This window comes from Lepidochelys olivacea (assembly GCF_965140295.1).
Source record: "Lepidochelys olivacea isolate rLepOli2 genome assembly, chromosome: 5".
Lineage (NCBI taxonomy): Eukaryota > Metazoa > Chordata > Testudines > Cheloniidae > Lepidochelys > Lepidochelys olivacea.
In genome coordinates, this window is record NC_140415.1 from 98,463,947 (window position 1) to 98,478,730 (window position 14,784).

A 14,784-nucleotide genomic window follows, 5' to 3' on the forward strand; every position below is an offset into this window, starting at 1 on the left:
TGTCTTCAGTGCAAACTGGTGGCCGTCAGCCTTGCCTCCACTGGGGTTGATCTTAGAGCAGAAATGGGTCAGTATCCATAGATGATTTTTTCCATCTCACACCTTATTAGGTGCAAAAGTGATGATATTGGCCATGGTCATTTTAGAGAACCAAGATGTGAAAACAGACAAGTTTAATGGACGTGCCATAAGTGGTACTTTTAAACAAACAAATGGGCCTGAGCTGCAACGTTCAGATTTAGCTCTGGACTTCAAAGTGTGAGGGATTTGGTTCTGCACACAGACAGAGGAACCAGCTACAGTGGATAGGCAATTGGTGTGCTGTGCCTCCTGCCTATCCTGCTGACCTGTAGTGTCTCATGTTCTTATGATCCCCTGGCTGTCTGTATCCACCTGTTTCTTGTTTTATATTTATTTATAAGCTCTTTGGAGACAGGAACCATCTTTTTACTTCTGTGTTTCCAGGGCACCTAACACAAGGGAGTCTTGGTTCATGACTGGGACTCCTATACCCTACTGCAATATAAATAATTGATAATAATGCAATTGAAATGAAATAATGCAATTGAAATGCAATTGAAATCCATGTACAAGTTTGGCTTTTGACCTCAAATCCCTCTCACAGATTTGCCAGAGTTCGAATGTTCTCAGATTTGGGTGTGTTCTGTTTTGGGCTCCATCTTTAGTAAGAAAGTACATGAATGATGGAAGGGTAGGGATTTTGTTCCGAGAGAACCCACAGTGATTCAGTGTTTTTATAAGGCACTAGCAAAACATTACCTAATAGCAAGTCCATCAAGAGAGAAATAGACATAAGCCAAATACTTTATGCAATGCAATTAATACAATGTAATTAAATTTAAAACAGAAGCTACAAAAGCTAATATGGAAAATTCAGATTATCCCTGTTGTTTATTTCTTTTCTAAAAATGAAAGAATAAGTTTCTGCTTTCCATCTGGATTGGAGGCTTTGAACAACAAAGGTGAACAGTTAATACAATTAGGTTGTATTCTCATAAAACAGGCCAATTTCAGTGTAGGACCCACATCCATAATGCCTCATGCATATGAGATATAAAAATATAGACTGTTGGTTAGAGTGAAGTGCAGTTTTCTTCTGAATGAGACCCACTGAAGCATGATTAGTTTTGGCGCTAGAGGCGGCAAGACAGATCTGGATAGGCTTGGTGAAGGCGTTACTCTTCAGAAAGGAGCAAAGATTTTCTGAATAAATCAACAGGGATATATTTGCTAAAACAAGACTTACACTGTGATGTAGGATTAAGGAATCAAAGATTCATAGTCACTGAAAATGTCATCGAGACCATTCTCCTGCCAGTGAATGACTGTCCCGTTTCTACTGTCTAGAGTTTTATCCTTTTTATTTGTTAATGTCTCAAGATTCAAAGCAGCAACCTTATTTTGTAGCAAACATCTTTTCTACCCCAATAGTCACTGACTGGTTTAGTCAGTTTTTCTACTCCTCTTTCCCCTCTATTTCATCATGCCGCTGAAAAGCCAGGAGAGCAAGATTTCAGAGCTACTGAAAGAAACATGTTCAATCGAAAACAAAGAAAGAAAATGTGACCACCCATAGAGGAATCACACACACACAATGTGCAGGTCCAGGTAAAAAAAGTAATGAAATCCCAACATTCTAGTTTCAGCAACAACAGTAGGTGCTGAGCTCTCCAGGGGTCTCTCTGAAGTTAATACTGCAACATGTAAGACCCTCTCTACTTAGTCTATTATATTGGTGGAGGAAAACACATTTCCATTTGGAAATTTTTGCTGCTGTATCTCAGAGGCTTGCAACATCCTGAGCTATATGTGTCATTATAACTAAGGACAAAACTGTCAATGACCTTTTTGTGGCTGTGCACTTGGAAGGGGAAGGGAGTAAAAAGCCACTCCTCAACTTATAGGGCCTGTGTAAGGGCCAGCCAGAACCGCAGTTCCAGTGCTCAGGGAAGTGCAGAGGCTGCTACCAAGTTCCTCCCATTGAGGAGCAACTCACCCAAAAGAAGGCAAAAAATGAAGATGTCACAGATTACACTACCGCAATGCATCAAGAATGCTCCTGCGGCAGCAATGCAAGATAATTAATGCAACAATTTAGTCCTTAGTATTTAGGTTACAGTAGGACCCAGCAGTCTCAATCATGACTGGAGTCCCCTTAGGCTAGCTGCAGTACGGTCCCTCCCCAAGAGATCTCAAACATTGTACCAGTGGCTACTCTTTGCTATCGGAATACAAAAAAGGCCCACCCTTAGGAGTAAATTCTGCTAGTTCTTCATTGCAGGACCCATGGGTGGAGGTTTCAGTGAATTTCTTCCCAGTATACATACTGACTTCCTGCAGCAGCGGGCACCACAGGGAACACAACATTTCTGAAGCAGAAATAAAGTGTGCTGCTGAATGCCCTAGAGCTTCCATCTGCATTATGTAGGCAGAAGGGCTTGGGGAAATTCCACTCACCCCATTTAGCACTGCTTCCTTCCTAGGAGTCCCATTTCTCAGGAGGGAGAGGGGGGAGCAGAACTGAATCCTCAGTATCAAAATCACTTAGCACCAGCTTAGATGCAAATGAGTATAATTTTAAATGCTGTGTATTTGGTTGTATGCCAATATTATCTGTGAGATTAGTGTGTGTATTAGTTGAGGATAAAAATTACAAGAGAGGGAGAACATTTGTGTTTCTCCCTCTGTAACTTGTACCATGGCAATAATGCCTCATTCTGTATATTGCAACTTATAAACAATCCTAGAAAAGGAGTCTTTGCACATGTTACAACATCTTCTTTCTGGAAAAGAGTGATGATACTGTTAACCAACCAACAAGTAATCTGTAAGACAAATTATTGCATTTTTTCATGGCCGTGCTGACTGTACAGTTCAGCTCTGTGATGGTGACTCACTACTCCAATTTCAGGAAGACCGATGAGTCAGATAGCTCCACCCACAAAAAAACAGTAATTGCAAACAGCTACTGAGAGAAAAGCCCAGCAAAATGCCACTGTTTTGATTTCAGTACTTTCTGCAAATAGGAACACAAGGTGATGGGACATTATAGTAAAAAAGAGGAATAAATGCTGGATGGAAAAGTGAAAAGCTCATGAAATTATTGACAGAGCAAAAGAAAAATAGTAGTCTTGGTAAAATGCCTGTATATGCCTCATCAAATACTCCCAAACTATTAGTTCCTGTTCTTACAGCCCTGTAGTAAAAATTATAAAATGTCAGCAATAAACAGAGTCTCTGGGCCTATTCCATTTTATTCCTGGCTTATTTCAATAATACAGAATAAAGTGGTCTGGGAACACAGAAAATACACATAGATTTTCAGCTTTTGAAAATGACTCTAATTGCCATGATAATTAATATACAATGAAAGCATTCCTCGAGAGGCTGGAAAACAGAAGTTTTAGCCATAAACTGAAACCTAAAAATAAAAACATTAGTCCCACCTTACAGGATCCAACTGACTTTCACACACAGTAATTAAATCAGCAATAGATAGCCCCTTTAATCTGATAGCTTCGTAACATGCATAATTATTTCTGTGGGACTAGAGTGCAGGGGAGAGAGTGAGAATTCCAGAGAGATGAGGAGGAAAATGCGTTGTCTTTCTACCTTTGTTATTCTGGAGTGGAAAAGTGATGTTATCCCAGGTTTGCGAGTGGAATAACTGCCCCTTACTCATCTGTCTACACTACAACATTAATTAACACTAATCCTCATGATTCACTTAATTGCATTCAATCTATACTGTACCTTAGATTTCTAAGAATATGAAGGTGTTCTCTAAGTCTCGTGGTAAGCCACAATTTGGCCATTGAGGATCACACAAAATGCAAGTGAAATTTCATGTATTAAAAGGAATAAATAATTATTAATAATAATTAGCTAAAATCACCCATTTCCATAACAATATGGGCTATGACATGATTGACAATCATCATCTTAGAAACTAGAGGTAAAATCCTGGCCCAGTTTAAATCAGTGGGATTGTGATGGGGTGTGTATACCACACATGCCCTGAAAGAGTTAATGTGGGCCTGATAGGCCGCTTAACATACCTGGCAGCACTGTAATGAAGCCCAGCTAGGGAGGGGCTGATTATAAAGGCAGGAAATTTCTGGCACAAAGGATGCTTTTGGATTTGGGAATTACAACAAATAACATAGCTAATAAGTGCAGCTGGGAAATTCATAAAGAAGACAGAATGGAAAGTGGTCACGTCCCAATGCTTACTGAGTACCAAAGCCAAGAAAATGTCAAAAACACAAAAAGAGTTCCTGGCTGGATTTTTCAAAAAGCTGATTGGGGCCTTTTCAACTTTAAACGTGATGAATGTTTATGTAGTAACTGCACTAGTGACCACCTAGGAGAATTCTATAACGACATCATAAAAGGAATTACAGCAGCCCCTGATTTGACAATCTACAGAACATCAAACTGCCCCAATTTAGAAATCCGGGTCCCAGGTGGAATGAGGATTGCAAATGAGCAATGAAGGTGTTGTCAATTGTTGGCTGTGTGTGTGTTCTCTCTGCGTGCTGTGCCAGATCTGCAGGTGCAGCAGCTCTTGATCAAATTGCCCAAGAAGACTCGGTTCAGTAGCAAAGGGGCTCGGCTAGATTCATTGTTAACAAAGCACAATCCTAGTTCCCCAGCTCAATGGTTACAGATACGCTAACACATTTATTCTCATTACAATGGACCAGCTCAGCAAAGACTTTCCGCTCTCCCCTCGGCCAGACAAAGATACCCCCTCTGTGACCCTTCTTTTATATACTGATACAGACAAGTTACGGATGGTCCCTCTGATATGGTTAGCCAGCACACTTTACCTTGTACCTGTTGGTTCGATCAAAACATCTCTATCCATCACCCTGTCATCCTGACCTTATTTTTAAAAGGACTCTGTGGGCCCCGGTACCACCTTGGGGGAGTGTGTTTATAACCATAACTTAGTACAGAAGTTCAGCACAATCCTTCTGAAATGGGTTTATGCAAATGTCCAGTGCCTAGCACTTCTTAGGAGTGTTTGTGTTTTTACAACAGCAGCCATGTTCTTGCCAAGTTCATATTCCGGACAGTGAACCTGCATGTAGGGGTGTTTTGTAACAGGGCCTGGCTTTTGCTCAGAGCCTGACTCGTGCTAACTTTGCATTATATCAGCAGGGCCTGACTTTTGGGCCTTAGGCCTTATACCAGGCCCCTTGTACCGGGCCTGATGTCTCAGGCTCTCTCTTTCTACTACACAAGGAAAGAAATAAGACATACAACATGCAAAACACACAATGAATAGTAAAGATTTAATGAATTATAAAATATATAAGGTGGTGGCACAAAAAATTGTCAAAAAGACCAAAAAAAGAAAGTTGGAGAAATGTCTGTGAGAAACTGAACTTGGAAAGGTCACATTGATATCATACATAAGTGTAAAAGTAAGATGAACTTACATAAAAGTGTAGCTGGAAACAAATGGGGTGCAGATAAGAAGGTATTGATGACATATAGAGCATTGAGAAGACCAGTTTTAAACTATGGATGCCAAGCTTTTGGATCAGCCTCAAAAACAACTCTTGGGGTACGCCTACACAGCAAAGAAAAACCTGCAGCTGACCCATGCTAGCCGACACGGGTTCATGCTGTGGGGCTGTTTCTTTGCTGCGTAGACTTCCAGCCGTGGGTTGGAGCCCAAGCTCTGGGACCCTTCCCCCCCTGCAGGTTTTTCTTTGTTGTGTAGATATACCCTTTGGAACTTCTAACTTCTCCAGGCCCAAGTTCTGTGATTGGCATGTGGCACAATGATAGCATTATGCTTCAAATAGCCAGTGGAGAAGCACCTATAAATCTAAGGATGAAATTATTAGATCCAACTTTTGGGGCAAAGGTAAAAGGGAGTTGTGAAAACAGAAATACAGTGCAGATCTGTGAAGATTGCTGGGAGCTTCGCAAACACAATTATATGGATTGAACAGACTTCTGCTGGCTGAATTAATGGGGATAATGTTGGCACTAAGCTGGGTAAGTGTGACTGGCTGCAGCTGCAATTTTACCTGATTCTTTGTCAGGCATTATGACAACCAGAACAGGAACTTTAGAAAGCAGAAATGACATAGTGAAATAATGTTCCTAACTACAGAAATAATGCAAGCAGGTATCTGTGTAACAATAGAATGGATTTTTATGCGTACCGGAATACCTGGAAATGAGATGGCTGACAAAGCAGCAAAACATGAGGACATTAAGATACCCGTAGACTAGAATTTAAAAGTGTGGTCACAAAGAAGCTTGTGAAGGAATGGCAAGAACTATAGACTAAGGAAACAAAAGGACAAAGGTTTTATGATGTATGCTCAAAAATCAAAGACTATACTTTACTCCATAGTCATGACCAAAAAAAGAAGTAATAATTTTTAGTATGTTAACAAGTCATTGTGCCTTAAAAAATAACTTAAACATATTTAAAAAGACAAAAAGATGGGCTGTGTAATGTGTGCAAAACCAAAGCAACTGTTGATCATGTTCTGTGGCATTGTGGGCAATGTTCTATGGAAAGAAAGTTTCTTTATGAAAAATTGAGTCAGCTTGGAATCAGAGACTTTTCCCTGAGGACTAGTGAGAATGTCAGGGAAATGGAATGGTGCAGGAAAAGCCTTGCTGTGTTTCCTTAAGGGTACTAGACTGAGTGAAAGGAGATCAATATATATAAAAACGTTCGCTAAAAATGAAGAAAGTGGCAGGCATATCCTTATATGATGAGGCTGCTGCACCAAAAAACAAAGACGAAGAAAGAGTGAAGCAGGGAGAGAATCTGCAGCCACGCTCTGGAGGATAGATGAGGAAGTGGTCCAGGGAGGCAACAAGAAGTCTGAGGGAGTAGACTTTGGCTGCCAGTTACAGGGTCCCTGGACTGCAACCCAGAGAATAGGGAGGTTCTAGATCAGGTGTGCAGACACTATATGGGCCCAGTTCTTCTCCCTTGAACTTGAAATCAATGGGACTACTTGAAGGGTAAGGTTCCATTCAGTATGTATAAGGGTGTCAGAATTGGAAACTGAAAGAATTAGGCAGTGGATTTACAGAAAGTGCAGGTCTATTCATGGTAGTATATTATATGCCTACTCTGCCAATCAGAGTGATGATTTGCTGGAAACCCTGGCAAATATTATATGCAGTGATAGAACTGACACTGATAAAAAGAAATATTGAAGGCAGAACCTGGCTTTAAACAACAGAAGAGGTGGGATTTTTTTATAGCAGAAGTTTTCAACCCATTTTTCTTTGTCATTGTCTGCTCTGAAGGTATTCTAGAAATAGCTGAAAAATGAGGTCTAGACAGGTAGGCACAATAAGTTTATAAAACTTCAAGAGAAAACGAATAATAATAATTGCTACTGGGCACTAATCTGGACTGGGCTCTTTTGGGAAACAAGAGACCTCTTGTGACAGCTACATTCCACAGGAGCAACGGAACTGTCAAAATCAAGAGTAAAAATCGTGTGTACGGGAAACAAAGCGTTCTCAAGAACTAGCCCATGATTGTGGGACTCACTTCTTTAAGAGGTCAGCATAACCTCAAACCTCACAACAATACACACAACCTACTTCTTTGATGGAGCCTTCCCTCAATAACACCACCAAAATGATTGACATATAAAAATTGAGACAGACAGAGATTCCACAAGTAGAATTACAGCATTTTCAGCCTGCCTCCTTGTTAGGTTAAGTGTCTGTTCCTCATTTGAAAGTTAAGATATCAGATCTCTTCTGACCTGCAATAAAGAATTTGGATCAAGAATGCTTTTGTCACGCATCTTGATGCATGTATTGAACAACATTTACTTGTTGTTCTGCCCACCAAGATAACAAAAATATCTCCTGTTTTTATAATTTTATAATCCTTACTCCAGACTGGAATACTTGATGGATATTTTTGCTTTGAAGAAAGGCACTAAAGGTGATACCAGGGTTCAAAAATATGAGCCTTTCATGAGAAAAAAATTTAAGAAGTTGCGCTGATTTCATTTAGAAGAGAGAAAATGACCAGGGTATTTAACTAGAGATGGGTCATTTGGATCTGGATTTAACTCCAAATCTAATTTTCTTGATAGTAATTTGAATTTGGCATTGGAATTTCTCCCATAATAGAGATTGCCCAAGGAATGCAGTTCAGATCCAAATCAGGAACAAGATCTTAATATCCTCAAAGGTGAGAGGTTCAAATGTGGTATTTCAGATCGGACTGAACTCTAGGCTTAATCAACCCTCCAGGGATTACTTATCCCAGGGGCTCAAAAATATGATCAGAATTATTATTAATATTTTAACACCATCATTGTGATTAACACTGTACCAAAAGTAAGACAAGGTTCTTGACCCAAGAAGCTTGAATTCTTCTAATTGACACCAGCCATGCAGTTTGGACACAAAATATACCAAACAGTGCCATGTCCAATCTCAAATTGGAGCTGATTTTTAATTTTTTAAAACATACCTAAGTGATTATTTATGAAAAACTTTATAAAAGAAGGTGTGTTTTCAGGAAAGATTTGTCATTTGGCAAACAAAAAGATGATTTACTCAAATACTCAATTTTCACTGTTTCTGGTTCCCCCCCCCCCCTCCTCCTTTCCTCCCCACCCTCTTTTCCCTTCCATTTTGCCTCTGAAAATGGTGGTGGGGAGGCGCAAAGAAAATCAAAATCTGAAAACATTTTTTTCATAAAAATAAAACTCAGACAATTTCAAAAAGTGAAATGTGTGAAAAAAAATAGTTTTAGAGAATTGTTTAGAGAATTGTTTTTTGGTGGGGAAAAAAGTTTTCAGTTGAAAAAATTCAAACAGATCCAGTATTGTACTTTATTCGTCTCCTTCAAATCACACCCAATTCAGATGTTACGAGATATTACTTGAAATAGGCCATTGCGCTAATGGAATGGTCTTGTGAGTTGTATCGTGTATTAACTTGTAAGTAGACTCCAGTCAAAAGTTTCTTCTGTTAATTAATGGTAATGAATCAGTTTCAACAATAAAAAACCACCGTCTTTCAGATTACGTTATAAAGTCAAACTTCTGCTTTTGTTCCTCTGAGTCACAAAGGTGGGGCAGCAGAGCAATAGCAGCTATCTAGGGATGCTTGAGCCATTCTTCCTGCCCTGCCTAGGATGGTTCACAAAAGGCTGGGAGCGTCCCATTTTACAGTTCTCCTTACCACTGTTCCAGAAGGGATTAATACATGCATGCTTGCCCCAGTGCGAGTTACTGGACAGCAATATGAATATAGAGGGAGAGAGGATCTGGGCCTGGTCTTTCCCCAGGATGACTGAATATGCCCCCCATAGCAGCACGCTGTCAGGTACATTAGCTGGGACCATGATGCTTGTGGGTATGATAAGTCTGCGTTCCGCCCTGATCTTTGTCAGCTGCATGAGGCTGGGAGGAAGGGCAAGAGGCCTCTGTACACGCTTTCCCCACAGAGCACTTCTGCAACACAGGGAAGTTATTTGCTCTAAATCTAATACCAATTTCACACATTACAAAAACATCAGAAACTCAAAAGTCATTTCAGATAAACATGTGCAAGCTTGTACATTTATCTGAACCATTTTTTAATCTGAAATTTGGACCTGAAATCACCTGAAAACAAGCTGTCTCATGAAATATTCAGTGCTTTCTGGTTTCATCGGGTGTGGAATTGTAGCAAGAATATCATATTTCACATTCTTTCAACAGAAATTAAGCAGCACAGACCTGCAGAAGATATTTGCAAACTGAACATTTCTAAACCTCAAAAAGATTTGAGTTTGATTTTAAGTGAAGGTTGCAGTTTGCAATGATTGCATCCAAAACAGTTCGTCAATCTCTGATCATTTAAATTTCCTCTTCTCTAAGAATTTAGGGGCGTCCTTTATTTTGCATTGTTGTCACACACTTTAGAGCTCTGTGTTGCATACTGGTGCCTGGGCAGGATGAGAGTTACATATACAAGTGAGAAAGAAAAGAACATAAAAGAAATAATTCTCAACTCAGTTGTTACTTTTCTTAGGGCCGGACTGTGATCTGCCCTTCTCCGGTACATGGGGTTGGAGGTCATGTTAGACGCCTCCCTACCAACTCTTGCATGGACCACGCGACGACCAATCACAGTAGCAATTCCTATAAGCAAGGACTGATCACTCCTCCTTTCCTCAGTGAGAAAATTGCCTGAAAGGATGCAGGAAGAGGGTCTACACACACACACCCCCACAAACTTCCAGACTAGGGCTAGAACATGGGAGAGGAGAGTAATCTACACCATCTGAATGGTGTGCACCCCTTTTGTATGCCAGTGAAATTGGGGAGAAAGGCTCAGTCTCTGTAATTGATCCCTCAGGGCAATGGGGCTCTATGCTGGCCCATGGACAAAGCTGTGTGTAAATCACCTACTCTAGGCCTTTATATGGATATTTATACTTTGAAGTATATAATGTGTATTCTTGACTTTTAGTCTGGTCTGCAGCACAGCAGGTTTGAGCTGTGTTTGATCCTTAAACTAACCTCCCGGAAAAAGCTGTACTTGTAGCTTTCAGTGTAAGTAGCTAAACAAATAAATGTAGGTAGCACGAACCATCAGCACTAATTTCCTTAATGGCGGGATCCCTGGCAGAACAAGAAACCTGATCCCCATCCAGAGCACTTCTTACTTCCCCCTGAAAACAGTATCCTGTTCCCTGGCAAGGCTCTTGCATTTTTTGAGATCAATATGTGCATAATGCAGGAGTCTGACATACAGTAGGTTTAATTTTTACCTGTGTGGAGCCAGTCTCTGATCTGCAGATTGTTTACCATGGATGAAGGTAAATTTGCTTTCGGGTATTCTCCAGTGAAAAGAGGTAAAATGTTTGCTCAGTAGAATTACAGTACACAGCTTCCTGGGAGCACAAGGAGCGTGCAAGGCAAATATTATTTAACATATTTGATGGCTTGCACATGGAAGCAGAGTGCAGAGCTTGAAAATTGACTTACTACCTTCTCTTCGCTTCTTAGACTATACAGCTACAAAAGAAGTTCAGTAAAGCTCAGATGATCCAGATTCCGTAGCTGTTTAAGGAATGTTCAGAAAGAGCTCAGTTGTAAGTGTAGCAAAAAAACGTGCACTGAAACCTGTTTCTGCCGATTGAGATATGAAAGAACCAACAAACCTAATAATCTTGCAAGAATAAGAATGTTTGTGTTTAACCTTTTATAACTGTCCTGGTGGCTCACAGCTGTACTTTTGGAAGTGGAGAGGTTTTGTGTTGTTTTCAGAAGGCTCGAGCTAGTGAGAAGATCACAAAACCAGAGCCGGATCTCATGACTTCTTCAAATGTCCCATTAGAAAGCCACTACTTGATTTGCAAATATTTTATTACTTTATGAAAGGTAACAGTATATACTGTGTATCTTCCTTCTTCAGTCTGTGCTGCAGTCTACACCCCAAAGTCACACCTTGAGACAAGCCTGTTGTATTTAAAGTGTGGTTTAATAATTGCAAATTGTTAACATCTGCGGAAAGAGAGGTTAGGAAATGTAGGGTAAATATTCTGAATGTTACGGTGATAAAACCCCAGCTAACATTAATAGTTTGCTTTAGAAATTTGTAAAACAACAATTTCATTCACAAGAAAACAAACTTTTAATGTACTTTTTTTTAAAATTGGCACTATCAAAAAAGTGTAGGTAATGCCTCTTTTGAACCTAGCAACTAGTCAAAGTTTGGGACCCAGGGGATGCTCCAGTTGGAAGTATTAATTGGTGATAATCGGGTATTTCTCTGATGCAGTTTTGTTTATTTACAGAGAATTTACAAAGCCCTGTGTCCCTGAACACAAACGAACAAAGAGAGCAGTGTCTTAACTTACTGCTTCAAGCCTTTTTAGCCGACACCAGACCCAAAAGCGCTCTAGCTTTTTCAAGGGTTACACACAGTGCTTACAGGCTCCTGCTTGGCTTTTTTCCCATTTTTCCTCTGCCTCTCCCTGTGCTTGTCTGTGACCTCAGTCTGTGTGTTCTCTCCCCCACCCCCACCCCCTACACACCCAAAACAATACTCATCCAAAAAGAGGGAGGGTTTACACCTTTTGTCTTAGGTGAGGCTTATGATTACAGTTATATTTACTGAAGGGTGAGTTCACCACCATGAACTTCAATGGGGTTTTAAGGCAACTTACAACAAGGTTTTACCCAGCTCAGAATAGGCTTTCAAAACAAACAAAAATTAATTAAAGACAATGGGACACAGGCATCCTTGGTTTCTAACTCCACTGATTTAAGCAGACTTACATTAGGAATTAATTTGGCCTGTTCATTTAGGGTAAGGGCTTGTCTACATGGGAACTTCTGTGTGGCAAGACAAAATGTGAATTCACTGCACATTAGCCTGCTAGGCACTCAGTCACTGTGTGTTCCCTGCTATCTTACACTAAAAGTTTCATCGTGCACTTTGACCTCTGCAGCAATACATCAGAATGCACTGCTGTATTTTTAGTGCATTGTAGCAGGATTCACACAGCAAGTTAGCATGCGGCAAGTTAGAGCGCTGTAGAATTATTTACACCCCGGCTTGCCATGCAGGAAGTATCCAGGCAGACATGCCCTAACAGGGTCTATCGAAGCAGAAATGTTTAAACAAACGAATAAAATAAACCTCCTTCTGAGTGAAATTATAAATCCACCTATTAGACTAAGGAATGGAACAAATAAGAATATGGAAGGTAAAAGAAGGAACACAGGAAACAACTAAAAAGTAAGCAGGAATAAAAAAAGAAAAACAAAGTTCGGCCTGATTCTGGTCTCAGTGATGACAGCAGTGTAATTATTCCTGATTTACACCAGGTGTAAGCAAGAGGAAAATTAAGCCCATTTATTTTTCAGTGTGGTGCAAATCCTGTCCCCTATTTCTGTGGCTGTGGAGAAGCAAGATGCAATGGAGCTGGTGCAATTCTGCTTTGCAGGAGGAGACTAATAAATAATAATTAATATAAAAAAACCCTAGCTCTTTGGGGCAAAATTTGGGTAGCCTACACAAGGTGCCACTTGATGTCCTATCAAAATCTTCAGAAGCACATTCTGTTTACAAACAATTCCGCTTATATATTATGCATTCCATGCTTGTTCCCTCCCATGAATTTTATTATTAGGGATATTTGCATGAAAGCTAGAGCTTTGTTCACCAGTTCTTATATTCCTGCTGCGTACTTTTCACCTGAAGCTATTAACTTGTTTGTAACATCATAATCATTTGCAAGGCAAGTAATATTGTTGTCAGAGGGGTCTGACATCAGGAGGAGAATATGAAGTAAGAGCAGAAAAACTTTTTTATAGTTTTAGTAAATGTTATTTTTACTGGGTTTCCCTTTAGCTAGCTATAACTTGTCATTATAACATTCCACATAAAGCATATAACACGTGGCTCATGCATAGCACAAAAATGGAAAACATTAACTTCAAAATATAGGAAAAATATTTGGTTTAAACAAGAATCTTATCTAGCAGTGGTCGAACACTTTCAGACAATTTTTTGCTGAAAAATATAGCTTTGAGTTGATCAAAACGTTTCATGAATTCATGATGAATTTTGTTTTTGTTAAAAAATATTCTGGAAAAATTTCATTTTAACATTTTGGAAATGAAATGTTTCCGTTTTTTATTGTAAACAACTTTCTGGTTTGAAATTAACTTCAATTTCATTTAAAAAATTTTGAAAGGATAAAAAAGACAAAAGGAAAACAAAACATTGTTCCAGGTTGAAAAAACATTTCTTTGAACCTGAAACAAATATTTTGGATCTTTTTGGTTTGCTGAAAAATTAGGGAAAAAAAATCATTTCAGGTAGCCCTGAAACAAATGCTTTTGGTTTGGCCAGTGAACTGAAAAATCAGTTGTTATATCAGTTGCATAGATTAGCTCTTGTTCTGCTCACAAATATACTTTCTTTAAATAAATTTTGCTCTGCAACACATGAACACTTAAAAATAAAAGGTTCTAGCCCAAATTTTCAAGAGCAACTAGTGATTTGAGGGGCTTCAGATTTTGGATGACCATCTTGAGCCTTAAAGGGGCCTTATTTTTCAGATGGCAAGTGCTCAGCACTTTCTGAAGATCTGGACTTAAGGTGGCTCAAGTTGGGCACCCAACAATTGAGGAATATTCTACACTGCCCCACAGTTTGGACTATGGGACTGTGATTTGCAGTGCTTCCCAAAGTGCATGATTACATTAATACAAACTAGGAACCTTTTAGTTTGTGCCCTCAGCGTCCACACAGCATTTTGGTGTGCGCTGCTATCTGCACCCCGTAGACCAAACTGTGGGGCAGTGTGGACATGTCCTGTATCACTCAAAATCACTAGTCACTTCTGAAAATTTGAGACTGTATGTTTATGCAAATATTGCTGTGGGAAAAGATAATATATCAGTAAAATTAGAGAGTCAAACTCAGAGAGCTTTTCACAGGCATGCAGGTGCATAGGGCCAAGGAAGAAGCCTTCCCTTCCCTTGTGTGGCTGCACTGCAGCCTATAACAATAGCAGGTCTGTTCACACCTGCTGCACTCCAGGAAGCAGGATCCTGAATAGGGAAGAGGAGGAAGAAGCATGATGCCACTCCCCCATGGTTCGTCAGACCTGCTCTGTGGGCTGACGCAGAGAGGGGAACAATCGGCTCCACCCTATTAAACTGGTCAGATTGTGAATACACTGTAGCACCCCAACACCCACATGCTCACCATTTCTATAAATAAAACATTTTAAAA